This window comes from Anticarsia gemmatalis, chromosome 12, assembly GCF_050436995.1.
Source record: "Anticarsia gemmatalis isolate Benzon Research Colony breed Stoneville strain chromosome 12, ilAntGemm2 primary, whole genome shotgun sequence".
Classification (NCBI taxonomy): domain Eukaryota; kingdom Metazoa; phylum Arthropoda; class Insecta; order Lepidoptera; family Erebidae; genus Anticarsia; species Anticarsia gemmatalis.
Window position 1 is genome coordinate 2,842,631 of NC_134756.1, and position 17,022 is coordinate 2,859,652.

Consider the following 17,022-nt stretch of genomic DNA (forward strand, 5'->3'; position numbering starts at 1 on the left):
CTCTTACCTTAATAAATATTTTTTAGACTGATAAAGCCATACTTGACAAACAACTTATACGTTTTTTGTTTTTTAAAAGACAATTCCTGCACTAAGAATTTCTCTCGTGTCGCGGGGACTTTTACAAACATACAAGCAACGGACACAAAGTACAACTAGACCTAAAACTTTTGTGGATCGCACAAAAAATTGTCTCGCATGGGAATCTAACCCACGACCTCCCGACGCAGTGGTAGCGGCGTGGGGACCTAAACCACTGCGCTAAGGAGGCAATCAGACTTATAGAGACACAGAATCAATAGTACAGGTCTACTTAATTTTATAAGTGTTGCAGTTATTATTAAAAACGCATTGTTAAAATAATCTAATGATGATAAAAAATAAGTATCTGGTTTTAAACAGATAATAATCACTTGTTTTAAGATAAATAAAAATGCAAAGGTTGTTAAAATACAAAAAAGTAATGAACTAATTTACGCCGTCCGCCAACCGTGAACGAGTTATGAACAAGATGAATAATTATTTTCTGTTTGAATTATTTTATTGTGTTAGATTTCTGGATTAGTCGTGTGACTATGGTATTTATAAAAATAATTACAAACACGTCTTATTTATGCATCACGTATTACAAACGTTAAGGTTTCTGTATGTACTCTTTAGCAATTCGGAAATCAATATTATTTTCGATATACAATTAAAATGTCGTATTATTATAGGGATAGGACTAAAAGTCTTTAAGTGACATATTTTTTTTCTTATTTGTCAAACGATCCATAACGTAGTAGCGGGATGGTAAATATTTTTAAACGAAATTCACTATTATAAACAAATGTATATTTTTAAATCCAACTTGTATCTCCGTAGATTAGCGTGTTCAAACTAACAAGAAATTCTTTTTAATTTATTAGTATAATTTTCTTGTATCTGTAGTTAAGCTATTTTATCTTGTGATCCGTAGATAAGCCGGCATTGTATCAATGAACTAATTGGGACAATCAATAGCACGAGACTTTCATCAATAAAGCTATAATTATTTCATTGGGATCAACTGCAGTTGGGACACGACGTGACATGGGAATCGGGACGGAGGTATCAGAAGGACTTCGTAAACAATATTTTGACAGCAGCTATTTATAAAGCTAACTTGGTAATTTAATGTAAACTTTACAGCAGAAGCGTTAAAATTGAAAAACTTTATCACTTTTGCAATGAAAAGTACGTTTAGTTAGTACTATTAGTACGTGTGCTATTTTTTGATATATTTCTCCTTTTTTTTTATGGCACATAAACACGTTTTAAGTTATTTGGCATAAAAATGGTTGATTCTACTTATGATACCTACTCTTCGACCGATTTTGGCCATGACGACCGCTTTTACTCCTTAACTAGCTGATGCTGATGCACGTGGTTTCCAAGGTGTGCCCGCTACAAGGCAGCTCCTTGGAGAGAATTTGTGGGCTGTCGGTCGCCTGCACCGGTCGACTGACAAAGAGACCTTACAGAGAGAGATCTTACAGAGTTAGAGATACCTACTTCTTTCGCACGTGCCCCAGCAACTCTGGAAATACCTGTTTGAAGATTGCCTTCGATTTTTTCAGAGGATGAAGTTATTTTGATCAAACCACCAATTTGACCAACCATAAAATTTTTAAAGTGATTGTTATTGTTCTGGAATTTGGTTACCCAATTTAGTATTCAGTTTTTATTACACGTGTAATACAGTAAGTATGTCGGTAGGTATAATTTTTGTAAAATTGATGTGAGATAATCACGAAGTAATTAAAAGAAAATCTCAGCTGCCAAATAAAGCCAGTTGCCAAGGTATACTGGCGACCTTTTCGTGTGTAACTAAAGCCCGATATTTCAATTAAAAGTAATTTATCATCCAATAATATTCCATAACGATGTTTAAGCCAAAATTTCCAATTTTCTCTGCTGTTTTTGCATAATTACGCAATCATTATTCAATTAATTGATGGCGTGGTAGTTTTTAATTATAATTCTTGCGTTTTTAGCAAGGTTTTATGTCATTAAACGGTTAGGTAGGCATCCAACCTACACTTCTAAAACTAAGCATTAATTAGTTCTCCACAGTCTTATGAGCCCAGTCTAACGACTTTAGAACTCTATTTGGTATCGTATCCTAGTTATTTATAAAGTCTAATAGAATTCTACAACACCTAAAGCAAGAATAATTCTAGACAAATATCCGAACTGAGTTCCACAAATCACAGGTCTATATCAATTAGTGTTACTTTGTTCAAAATGTTAACTCAGGAAGTGAAAAAATAATCACCATTGCGAATCCAGTCGTCGCAATCCGGCAAAAAACCGTATGAATCAAATATATCATTAAAACTCGAGAAAATATGATAAATTACCTATAAAGTATGTTCTCAGTAGCAGGGTTTGTTTTTGTTGAGATTTTTTGAATTCTAACTAATTCTGCAAAGAAAGATGGAGTAAAATGCAGCCGCTGCCGCTGTTAGCTTTCCATTATAAACTTTATTGATTAGAAAATAAGGTTTATATGTAGTTTTGTGGTGTGTATTTTACAGTATCCGTCCTTCGAGTAATGACCAATTAGCGCAAACACTAGACTTATCTTCAATGAAGAGAGATTCTGTTACATGTATTTTTTAGTGCGGTGAACAAACTCATGAATGAATCGACGCGGAACGCGTTTCACAGACTAGTTTTAGTTATCTATAATTTAGTTTAAACTAGCCGAAGTTATTATTATCGTTTTGTTAGGAAGTATATGAGACGACCTTCAGAGAGTTCGTATTTACCCAACCATGATATTTACTTATACCTAAAGCTGTTTTTCTAAAGATATACACTATACAGACTGTAGCTATATTCTTATTGAATTTATACTGTGATTAATGTAAAATATATGATTGCCTCTGTGGCACTGTCGGTGGCGTAACCGACTGCTGATCATGAGGTTCTATTCCCAAGTCGTGCGAAGTACTGAGGGTCTTTTCTTAATTACATAAGAATATTTTTCAATAGTAGCCTAGACTTTGGTAACGTGCCCGGTAAATGGCAACAGGCTCGCCCCCTATTACATGGGAGTAAAATGTTAATGTGTGTGTACTTCATACACCTATACCTAAGAGATCGAATATAATATAACAGGCGTGATATATGTATGCATGTATTTTGCGCCCGTTTTGAAATATAGTTAAGTGGTTTACTGTAGTATTTTTATTAAGCATGTCAATCCATGTTTGTTGTATTCAGGTGTCAAAGATTTAAAAGTGCTTAATCACTACATTAATAGAATTAGTCATTAATATGTAAGTAGCTCTCGTATATTTGGCAGAACGTGAACGATATACTTCAACACCTGTCCAAATGTACAAGAAACACTTTTATTTTCTTTAAAATAAGTGTAAAATCGTGTTGACAGCTCACGATGGTCGTTAATTTTAATGTAAACAGTCTTACCTAAGACAGGGGCCAGTAAAGTTGCCAACATTAAAAATACTTCCAGTTTTTTTCGCATAGACTTTATTGCTTTGTAATAAAGTTGTGATTTGATTGTAGTTTTGTTTGTGAATGTTACGTTAAGATTGTTGATAATGGGTCGGTTTCATCCTTTATATGGGAAATCTGCATCATTCACATGCGACTCTGTCTCGATGGAGTTGGGATCTGAGTGTTGGCCGTTCGAGTGAGTAATGATAGATGTTATGGCCTAATTGAAATGTTTATAGTCGCCAAATATTATTGCAAGTAGGTTAAGTTATTCGTTGTCTGATCACGATTGTTTTTGTTGAGTAGATTATGGTTAGGCTAAGCTATTTTTGTTTTTACCTATCCATTTTCCACACGATTATAGGTAAGAGGCCAATCCTATTGCATTATGTAGAGATTTGAATTAAATTTAACTCAAGTAGGTAGGCACAGGAATAGAGCTTAAAATTGATGTTAAATATGAAATTTAACGCTCAGAAGAAATGCTGTTTTATTTTTTAATTTTTAAAATTTATTGCTGAAGTTTAGCTAAGCAAATTCTACAATGGCATTGTGATATAATTTGCAACCCTATCTTGTTACTTGTTCATGTAGTACTTTCGGGTATAAGTAGGTAGATTGCGGATTAAGCAGTTTTGAAAAAAGGAAACTACTTTTTCTTTGTTTTTTCAAACTATAACAACAAAAATAAATCATGTCTGTTTTATAGTAGTCAATTTAAATACATTATAACTGACTTATAATATAGAAAAATGATCTAAATATAAAACAAAAACACAGGATATTATAAATCTTAATAAATATTTTTGCATATTTAGTACGTTCTCGATGTGACATTTAAGTTAGTGATGTCATTGAGTCTAGATTTGGTCAATTAATAATAGAGCATTTCCGTTACAACAAAAATGTGATATTTAAAAGCAAAACCTACTTAAAGTTAATTTGCGAATTGCGAATGTTATTTCAAGAAACTGTGTAAAAAATATCATTATTCTGGCCTTAGAAATACGTACGTGTAACGCACAACCAGCGGGCTATCATATAAGTATATCATACTAACTGAAAAAGTAAGGACGCAATAATGGCAAGTATATCGTGAGTTTGATTCCCGGTTCATGTAAGCATTTTTAGAAATCTGAATGCAAAGAAAAATAAGACATTTTTCTTTAGAAATAAAAGTTGGTTTTCTATTAGTGAATTAGGCTATCTTTAATATTTAAGACTCCAGAGTTTTGCTCCAAGTCTCATCGTAAACACAAGTGAAACTGCACTGCAAAGCTAGCTATTATTTTAATATTTTATTCATTTTACTTCAAGAAGTTAACATGTTTATAATTTATTTATATTCCTGGGCGTCAAAACATCTGTTCTTAAGTTTGTCTTGTTTTAGTCCTCACTTTTGCTCTGTTTGTGGTTAAAAGTATATTTTTGTAACTTACGTTTGACGTTTTATCAAAATTAATGCAGTCTTTTAGCCCATCTTGTGCATTTAGTATTTTTTATTTTGTTTTTGATTTTTGGGGTCAATAACCGGGGCACACAATGGTGAAGATGATGTCAACAGAAAACCATGTAACTACCTAACACAGTAACAATATCAGAAAACCAAAATTATTTGTTGTAGGCAGGTATGTTATTTCGGCCATGATTATATTCACATGAATATTGTCAAAGCATAGCAGAATTACCAGTCAGTTTGTGTACATATATCCCTTAGAAATTTAAAGCTACAACTTGTAATAAAAAAACAATATTTAAAAAAGCCACCCAAATATTGTCTTTACTTCTAAATAAAACTTAATAGAATTGTCTATGGCGCCATTAAGGCGGTGCGCCCTTTACAAAACCGAACGATTACACTGATGATTCAATCAGCTAAGTTTATAGCAAGCATAGGAATTATCAGTAGGTTCATCGAAATCTCATAAACGACAGTAGAATAGCCTTATATGGTGTGGCGAAGCCCCCGCGAGTCGTGACGCTAGTTGACTCATAAATTGACCGGTTTAGCTTTTCATTTCGTTTGTATTAGTTTATTGTGACGTAGCTTTAATCATAGAATATGAGTGTTTATCAATTTGGCTTTTGGACTGTATATTGATGACTCTTTATGATCCTTTTTACCGCAAAAATGTTGCTACAAAACAGCCATAATTATTTTTTTGGCGTATGCCGCGTTTTATTTTATTGGTTAACCTAGTGTCATAGTTAGTAGCGATTGCAGGATATATATACGCGTTGAACGCGCCTGGTTGAGGGTTAAATTCAACACGTAATGACATAATATGTGTATTAGAAATAATAGAGTATACATATATTTTACAGTGACAGTTAACGTCGTGATGAAACCTTGCTAGCCTGAGAGTTCTCTAAAATGGAGAAAAGAATGAAAAGCTCCCAATTCGATACAGTCGGCCGAAGAGGACTCAGTAGCGCGATTCTGTACAATCGGTACTTTCGAGTATCGAAATTTTGACACTTAGAATGTATTGCTAAAATATTTCCTACGACACCCGTCACAGATAAAATTTCTCGATGACAGGTCGGTTGTCGGTAGTCGATAGTAATAGAGAATCGAGCTACTGTCCTTACCTTACAGGAAGAGATGCAGGTGCATTGGGACAGTTAGTACTTAAAAGTATTCTGCCATCGCTCCTAGGCTTCTACATAATTGATAAACCGCCATTACATCTTCAATATCACCCAAACATTTTGTAAGTCATCAATCAGCTACTGAACTTTAACATGAGTCACCATTTAAAAAGGTAAGATTATACATACGACCTGAGTGCAAAGGTCATGGTTAATGCTTTAATTATGTGAACCGTACTGTACTTAATACACATAAGTAAAATGTAACAGGTTATAAAGAGTGCGGTTTATTTTGACAGCAAAGTTTGATAGGCCAAGATTTTACGGTCACTATCTTCTTCATACACAGAATAATCGAAGCTAGTGGTACCTCTACTATTACTTATAAATATAACATAGGTACATATTTCCAGAATAAAAGGGTTCTTCTTTGGCCTACTTTTTCGTATGTGTAATGTGTATCAATTATCCCTGTTATGTGCCTTGCTCCAATTTTATCCTAGATATGTGCTCGTCAGTCGTCATGCCATTTCGACAGATTTTGGGGATGACTGAGTTATAGGAGGATGAATACACCGTCATACAGCTTTTATGTACATTGTTTAGTAGAAAATAATATCAGTACTTATGATACTGTAAAACGTCTTAGAGCAAAAATAATTATGATTAAAAAATTGCCTGATAGCTGTTTTTGTACGAACTTACAATATGCCTCTTCAAAAAAAATCACCCGTGGTTCAGTTAAGGATTGCCTATGAGAAAACCTAAGTACGGTAACTTACTTCAACAGCTAATAGATTTTTCTTCCCTCAAAGGCGGCTCATAAATCGATATGTCATATTTGAAGATGACAGATCGTCGCAACTCGCAACCAAATATCAAATATAGCAGTGATCAAAGCACACGTAAAAAATAAAAGAGTTCGTTAGCATTGTACCATGGTACTATAGTCCTAGGCCTCTTTCTCAAGACACGCTCACCATTCCAAATACGACAAGTCAGGTGGACCGACCCTATATGACTACAAACTTTATTTTACCGCCGACAAACAATCTGCCATAGAACTTTCAACTCTATTCTAAGGTAAATAAAGGCTATAAAGAAGTTTTTCGATAGCAAATGTATTTTGTATCCCCAGACACGTCGTGTGCAAAAGCTCACGATCAATAGTTGATATTGTATTTCTTTATAAACGTCAACAAAAATGAGCGCATGGCCATATATAAAAATTTGCTGGAACATAATAGGTACATAGTGTTACGTGGAAAACTTACTGGTTTGGTGGACCTTAGAGCTTTTTGGCCGTGGGAATGTTATGATTCTCTAGAACTCTATGAAGTAATAAGGTTTTGATTTCTTAAATGGTTCAAGCTAAGATCACCTTGCGACGGTCTGTGCACCCTCGCCGAAACGTCAAGCGAATTTAACTGCCATACTTTCTCTAGAAACGAATCTACATCGTTCGCTGTATCAAAGAGTCCCTAAATTGGTTGATTACATGAATAAAGGTCAAAATAAAGCCTCTTTTACATAAAAACATTTTAGGGAAGTAAAATACTTATAATGTACCCTTTGGCTACGCAAACTACCAAGACTTGTTTACGGTCACTTAAAAATAACTAGACTGGAATAATTATAGCATATTTTATAATAATTACGAGCATTAACATCAAGTTAAATCCATAAAATTATAGTTATTTTTTTAATTTCTTGATTTGAGATAATTTGTCGATTACCATACCTACGTACTGTATTAATTATTCACTCAACTGTAACTTACTAATGTATGTACTGGAGTAGAAGTATTACCCATCTTTCGGTCAATGTTGTCTAAACTGATTTGCCGAAAAAGTTTACTAGTTAAGTTAAAAAGCATCTTAACTTAACTCATCCACGCAGGCGTAAAGAATACCCTATTCTCTATGGCCTTTTCTTAGATTACTAAATAAGCACGAATATTTTAAAAAAACGGGCTAAACCGTTTAGGTGGAGATTGTTCTAATTTGGATTTCGTAGTACCTACTTAGGTAGAGCCGTCGCAGGGTACGGGGTGCCACTTTCGATTGCCGCTGGAAGGCAAAATGTGTTATTGATCTGTAAAGAAGACTAGACTGATAACGATACATCTTTGATAAAAAGGTTAAAGGTAGCTATTCATTATGGAACGTAGGTAATTAAACTGTTATAGAACTTAGGTACGAAGCAATATTAGGTTAGGTTAGGTTAAAAAAAATACAAGGCAGGGCACTAAAATCGTCAGCAACCATAAAAGTATTAATAAGTAACTCGTTAATAACGGTGTCGCTCAAGCAATAACAACACTATAACCACTTGATAATTGCTACTGACATTATATTTCCCGCCATATTTGTATTGACAGACATTGTTTCGTTCAGAAAAAAGACATTAAAGCTAACGCTTTATTGGACTGTAACTTTACATATTAGGATAAAAGAAAATAAAGTTAAAATATGTTGATTATGTTATCAATTTAACGGGGCAGTAAAAATAAATGGAGTGTGAAAAAATGCTTTCTCTCCTTATGTGGATTTAAAAGAATTAATGGTTTTGTAAATGCGTTTTATCCAAAAGGGTCTGTTCTTGCGTCATTTTTGTAATAATTAGCTGTTATTTTGAAATTTTAATGTTACGACAATTTTATTCAAAGTTTATTAACTTCTCCAAGGTACATGTTTAATTACTTTTTATTTAAAGGGTAATGACCCTTCAGCACTTATATTATATCGCACCGCTTGGGTTTAGGAAAAGATAATTCTACATTAACAAAAAAGTAATTTTGTTGTCAATTTTCATACATTTAAAAGCTGATTTAACTACATTTTGCTTTAAAAAAACCTAGTTCTTTATACAGTTAAACTAGTCATAATAAGGCACGCCTGTCAACGGATATATTAAAATGTTTGCATTACAATGTATCCCTGCTACTGTAAACATTAGCTAATACCGGGAATACGCGAGTTGTATCCATTCATTGATTCCTACTTGTGAAGTATTCCTACTTCTCCACATAAAGTGGCCATAAGCAATGTTTTCTGTCATTGCACAGCTAATAAATATCGTTAAAGAGTATAAAGTATTCGACACCCAGCAGCGGAGTTAGGCAAAGTTTTTGCCGCGAAGATTCTTGAGAAGCAATTACTTGCTACTCATAATGCTTCAATGTTTGTACTCTGTGATTCCAAATATTCTGTTGGTGTAGGTAAGGGTATGTTTATACTGCTAAGATAGAACTGCTTTGATGATAGATTACGCTTATTTTGCTGCCGGAGAACATCTTTCCGATACGTGCGTGCTCGAACTAAATATTTTATTTGGTCTCCTAGGGGCGTTGTAACATTACAAATTATATAAAGTAAAAATATATAGAAACGTTAAAATGACGTTATGGGTACTCTACATGGATATTTAACTTCAAATTGCCGAAATCCAGAATAAAAACAAACAAGTAAGTATAATTCCAAAACATTGAGGCGATGTTACAGGAGTTTCTAGCTTTTCTCATTGGCTCTACCTTCCAATTGGCGTACTCTCTGTATCATTGCCTATCATAAGTGTCAGCATTTGAACTAAATATTTATAAATAATTTGATTTTGATTGTATTAGGTCGGGGAAAAAGTCTTTTCGTATTATAGTATGTATGAACTTGCAATAAAATCTCTTCTCTACCTACACAAAAAAAGCTCTATATTTGGGTACCTCACGAGCTCACTGAAAGAAACCTAATGAACCGTGTACTCATTTGTGATTCTTGAATCCAAAGAGATTATATTACAAGTTCTTACATACTATAATGCGAAAAGACTTTTTCCCCGACCAATATATAAATCCTGTATTTAACATTAAATCCATTAATTAATTTCACACAATGCAAACTAGAAAAACCAATATCAGCATGCAAGTAGCCTAACAACGTGTCAGCGGGCGGCGCCTTGCGGGGCGTACGCATAATGCTAGGCAAGTCACAGTACTCAGCTAGTGTGAGAAAAATGTCCTAACCCTCACCTACATAGAGCAGGCGCCGCTAGCTAGCGCTTCACCTGGCCTTACCTACCTGTTTCTCGGTTGACAGTACCGTGAGATATAGCGCTGATTTATTGTAACGGTATCTGTGGGGTTGAATTTAGATGACAGCTTTATTATAATGTAGCTGTGGGCTGTGTTTGTGTTTTTATTTAATAAAAGATTTGTTAAGATAAGGATTTACAAACGTACAATTAACCAACCACCAACCAGGCCCAACATTTTATTTGTGGTTTACTACAATTTTTGTCTTCAAATTGATGTGTCTTGTGCTCTCATTGGTAGAGTTTGGCTTCCACCTTAACCACTGCGCTATTGTATCGCTAAGTTGGACTATTTAGCTTTTCGGAGATTTTTTATAGGTAGGTCGGATAATATCCATAGTTTGAGCTCATTTTTTATTAGGGAGTTAAGAGATCCAAGTTCATGCCTTTGACATTGTAAAAGACTGTTGACACACTATGTCGGAACCATCCAATGGTTTCCACGCCTTACGGTACGTCAAATTTATTTTTCCTCACATTGTATAAATGTTCATGATACCTACATTTTAGACCACAGGAGTTGCCATCAGGATGTTCTTTACACAATCACTAAGTTACAACATTAGTGCTCATAATTCAATACACCCACTATATCGCATTAACCCGAATAATGTGCTCAAGCATGCAGGAAACAATAATCATTTTATTATTTGAGACATCAAACAGGATAAATTGGCCACCCGTAACGCAACCCACTGCGTTTTGTCAATGTAGGAGGGTATTAAAGGTAAACGCATAAAACTCAGTGATGATGACATTATACCTACATCTTATTTGTTTTATCGATAAATGGATGTAAAGTTTGAAAAAGGAAAAAGAGAGCATGCTTCATTTTTTTGCTGCGACGTCCTTTTTCAGCCAATACTTATATTCTTATGTACTTATCTTCTACAATATTATTTTAATGGATTAGCAACTATGGAATTAATTCAAGTTTTCGGACAGATTCTATGCCTCTATTGTGCTAGCCAAAGCCTTCAATTTTGAATAAAATAATAAGCTTCAACTAGAGAACCATCTCAGCGACAACAATACTATTTAATCTAAGAGTAAATCAAATCTAGATGGATAAGGTCAAACGCAATCAATCTTAATTGTATGCTTTTGATTGTAAGCTGCATCTCTAAAAATAGCTCTTGATAAAGCTTTGTTATTTGCAAATAATTTACGACTTCGTTCATTATCCATCTCATACAAAAGACCACCAGGAACAAACATTATTTATTTGCCCAAAAGCGACCAAAAACGGGGCATTGTATCGTTGAATAAATATATTTGCGTATACTTTATTTTTACAAAGGCGCGTTGCGGCCCACGCTAGCCCGCCAACTTAAAAAAATGTCGTTTTACTGCATATGTGATGTCAGAGCCAGAAATCAGATGACCTTGCATATAGCACGTGTTGAACCTACGCGATTTAGGCTGAACATCGTGCTCGTATCTCATCTTATCTGTTTCTGAACGCGAAACTTTCTCTCAGTGGTTGACGTTATTTTTGGCGGTAACCGCCATTTTTGATACCTGTTGCAAGGAACGAGTTTACTTAGTAGTTTTTAAGGAATGGAAAATCACTCATTTATTTATTATGTTTAAAGAGCGCTATTTTAAAGCAATCCCAAAATGTAAGATACGAAAGGACACTCGATGGATCCTTTATGGACGATGGATATTTCATATATGGTTTTTAATGAGTCCCAAAGTGCATTTTCTCCTCTTCTTGGCATCTTCCAAAAAACCGCTAGATTATGTATCCTTCCTTTCTAAGTGAAAAAAAAAGAAAAAAGGTAAAAAATATGCGTATAACGTAACACATTATTTGACCGCCAATAAAGGCTGCGAGGGCAGTTACCCTATCGCTAGTATTGGCTGGTATTCAACGGTCTGATGTTATCTAAAGAGGTCAATTACAGCATTTTCTTTAATTACCATTTAACACAGTGGTTTGTCTATTCTCAGACACTAGACATTTATGAAGCCTAATAAAATGTATCTTAAACGCTTAAAAGGCTCGTGTTATGTCTTATGATTGACTTCATTTGTGTCAAGCTGATTTATAAATATTTTTCCTTTAAATGACTCACTATTTAATTACTTGGAACTGTTATTTTTATTTCGCACGTTTATTTTGAGTCGTTTACGTTATAATTCTAAGTATGCAAGGTACACCTACTTACATTGGCCCACTATGACAAATACGTTCAACTTTGGCCCAGTTTCTGCAGGCTAATAGATAAATATAATTAGCGCTAAAGTGTAGTTACTTAGAAATAAATGTACACTAATATACTTATACATAGTAATGTGTGCACTTTGACATTAAAGTCAGGTATTAATTAAATGTTTAATGTATTATAAGTTTTTTTTAACCTATTACTGTCCTACTGCCGGGCAAGGGTCTCCTCCCGCACGAAGGATTAGGCCTTGAGTCCACCACGCTGGTCAACTCCAGGTTAGGGACTTTACATGCCCTCAAGAATAGTGTTGAACAACTTTTAGGCATGCAAGATTCGATCACGATGTTTTTCTTCACTGTTAGAGCAGTGTTAAATATTTCTAATACACACATAATTTTGAAAATTTATTAGTGTGTTGCCTGGTTCGGACCGTCGATCATTTACTGAGGAGATGCAAATTTTTCCACTCGGCTATCACTGCTAAAGTAATGATTTTATTTTATCTTGAAAATAGGGTCCTTGCGGTAGAAGAGTACCTACTGTAGTATTTTTTAAAGTGAAGAGGAAAAAGAAGCGATATGATAATACACTTAATTAATAGTGCAGATTATTAATATAGATAAACTGACTAATATTTACTTACTTACATGTTTTAGTATTACTCATCACAAGATACGAATAGATAATATATATTTTATAGTATCTGCTCGGTATTTAAAGTAAATTAATCATTTAATGATAAATATAATAATCATATCGATGATGATTTCAAATACAGATATTGGTGATACATTCTCAATAAGTATAGATAGTATTGTTTTCTATATAGATATTTACAGATATATCTAAACTGGGTATATCCAGATTTATATATTAGAACTTTTAGTTTTCGATAAAGAAAATCGGTCGGCGCGAATGGCGCAATGGTTGTAGTGGTCGCCACAACACTGTCATTTGCAGCGGACATTGTGGGTTTGATTAGATTGCATAATTTTCTAATAGGTTAACAAGTAAGTAAGACCGATATCGCTATAAATTGGAGTATGTAAAGCTGCAATCCAGCGTAACACCGCCTATTTAGTCGGGAGTTCATGTTTTATTCAGCTGTTCCCAGAAACTTTTGACATCCGAGGGCATGCCAAAAGGAAAACATCGTTCTCGTTCGTCCGTAGCTAATATGATTTGTAAAGTTTATGATCTGTGAAAAGAGGATTATCAAAATGGAGGCTGAATTATAATCTGATTGATTGAAATACAACAACAAATCCTAACAACTTGTGCAACAAAAAATAATATACGACTACCTTGACAAGTACAACAATAAACAAAATTAGTATCTATCTAATCCAACGTTATGCTGTCCTGTTAAGGCAGAAACGTTCTCAATTTGGCAATGCCAATACATGAACCAGTACTCCATCTACGTATAATATAATGTATATCTGTCAACGTGTACACAAAATCATAATAATAAGTGATCATGATTTGCAGACCGCTATACCGTCATGTCACATAATCGAATAACTCATTGAACTGTCATGGCGGCCATATTTGGCGGGAAAGCATGCAATCCGCTTAAACCCAAATGGGCATACGTTGGGATACTGCTCTTTGGTTCTTTATTGCATGACACGTTGCATAAGTGCAGCATTTTTACCTAACGCAACGGAGTAAATAAGTTACTAAGTACTATTATATAAGACTTTTTTTCCGCCATTAATTTGCTGTTACATAAACAGGGTCGCTTTAGACTCGTTTTAAAATCTTTGAGGTCGCTACTTAGTGTCAAAGGGCGTATTGTAGATTTATCATTAATATTTGATAAGCTATGAAACTGATATCATAATGCTATATACTTAAGTTGGAGATCTAAAAATCACTGTTTATTTCTTGAGATCTTAAAACTCTACCTACCTTTAAAACTAAATGTGACATTTCTTCAAACGCAACGTACAGCCGTAGGTGTGTAAATTTATACAAGAAATGCTCTTAAGATAAAAATCTAAAGATGTGACAAATCAAATAAGATGTAATTGTGTTGGGAGCTGGGCTAAACATAGGACCTCCCACATAGATGCTCTACGTTGACTAATCCTTAGCTACATTAACAAACGCATTCATGTTGCGCTGATTCGTCATTGATATTATTTATTTATTAGAAAAGTAAGTAGTAGGTACACTAGGTACATAACAGTAAAGTTTTGTAATGTTTTTTTGCCTTCAGAATTGTGTAAATCTAGCTAGATTAAATTCAATTCAAGGGAGCAGATAAGTACTCACAACTAGTGATGTGAGTATCAATTTAATAAGTTCGTTATCTGAAGACTAGGGTGTTAAAAGCGGGGATAGATATTCACCCATGAAATGTGATGCCCATTTTCCTACACCTATCTTTAGTAATCAAAACAATTGCGATTGACTTCAAAAAATCACACATTTTGCAAGAAAAATGCTCTAAAGTTTCGACAAAAGGATATCACAAGACAATTAAACACACGTCAGACGAGTGGGCGCCCGACATCTTTTAAATAGTAAAGTGAAGGTTAATTAGTTTTTAGGCGGAAGAGTTAAATGGAAGAGATTACACGCAAAATTAATCACGGCCAGTAAAAACAGATTACATTCGTACTGGGGACTTGTGTGGAAACAATGAGAGAGATCGATGCGCGTGGGCACCGACATTGTTAAGGCATTACTGTATTGACTACTAACACTTTTTTTTTTCATAAATAAATTAAGATGGATCTATGGTCTATTGGCCATTAGATTTTTAAGAACAATTTTCTTACTAAAATGTTAATTATAAATTGCATACATAGGTACAAAGTTTACTCATTTCGAATAACCCACTAACTTGGAAAGAAGCGTTATAGTGGCCTATACTCTTTCCTAAAATTTAAATCTCAGCCAGCAAATAATATATTTCACACAATATTAGTACCTACGTACCTAAGTTTTATTTCAGACGTTCCTTCCTTGTAGTGCGTCTGAAGCGCTTAGACCTATTTGAAGGCGTAATTGATGGAAGATAAATAGATCATCATTTTTATTAATATTTCATGTGAAAGTAATTGAACTTGACCGCTTATCAGATCCTGTTCTTATTGCAATAAGTTTACTCGAACTTGGCCTTTTTAAAAGACGTGTTCTTGGTTGGCTCTTCTCCGAAATACGTACCGTAATCTTTTTTAAAAATAAATTGGCATTGCCATTTCGACTTTTGCTTGTAAGGAGCTAAAGACTATTTTTTTTTTTTTAATAATGGCATTATTTAAAGGAACAATCCACCGAAAATACTGAAAAAGAAATATAAATAGGTAAAGGGTTCGAAATTTTACCATATTACTAATTAATGCGAATGCCAGTTTATTATATGCGTTTTTTTTAGATATCTGTTACTCTTTCGGGCTAAAAAGTTATAGACAAAGTGAATAAAGTTTTTTTATGCTTTAGCTACAGATAATAAATCGCAAGTCTGGTAGCGTCTTTACAATCACAAGGCAGGCTGTAATACGTTTCTTTTAGTCGTTGGACAATAAATCGGCCAAGCCCACGCTTCCGCAGCCTATTATTTACATAATCAAACGATCATTCCGCATCGCTTGGCAACTTGGACTCAGGAACAAATGACTAATGAGCCTAAACATTAAACTTTTTAAACATTAAGTAGGATGATCTTGGAATTACTTTTATTTAGTGAGGTGTATGTAATACGTTTCTTTTAATTTAATAAATCAAATAAAAAATATATTTTCACGTTATCAAACTAGTTTTTTCAGTCATAGTATTTTTTTTGTTTTTTGATCTATGGTGAGTTTTTTCATGTTTTCGTTTATTGAGGTATATGGGTATATTTTATTATTAATATGCCACACACCTACTGACTAAGCAGAAGCAAACTAAATCAGGTGCTTATATACGTTTAGGTCAGTGAGAACACTAAGTCTAAAATGCAAAGAGGTATTTAAAAATTGTTTGGATGGTAATGGACAAGTCTTACTACGACGTTGCTTAATCAATAAACAAGTACATATCACGAACTTAATAAACTGAATAACACAGAGGACCGAGTTAAAATAACTTTTGGAAGGAAGCTTTAGTTATAAAAATTAACCAAAATGTAAGTATATATTAGGTAGGTATGCCTATTAAAATATTTGATAGGTGTAGGTGATTGTTTAATTGTTATCGAAGCATTATCTCTTAAATGATAGTAGGTATCGATATGATTTAAACGTTTAAGATGCATTTTTTCATAGCGTGACTAATCACTACGAAGCACGCGATTATGAGAAGCCATGTAGTGTTTTCCTGAATCACACGCAGTTATCACTACAGTTTGACAGCTTTAGTATAGAGCCACGGCATGCGCGAAATAATTAGAGTACCTACATATATAGTTCTGTGTAATCCCAAATTTAAGTAGCTGTATCAAACAGACCACCGTCATTTGCATAAGCCTGTGGATCACCAATGTTTTATACGTGACACCACGATGTTCTCTACATGATGACAGCTGCAAACCTTTCTACTAAGTTGTTGGACTATAGTGTTATCTACAAAACTTATTAAGAATGAAACCTCAAAATGTCCCAGGCACAGCGAATAGGAAAAACAAGTGGTTCATTAATATTATCAGCTGTTCCGACAAACACGAGTGATGGAAGCGAATACAAACACAATA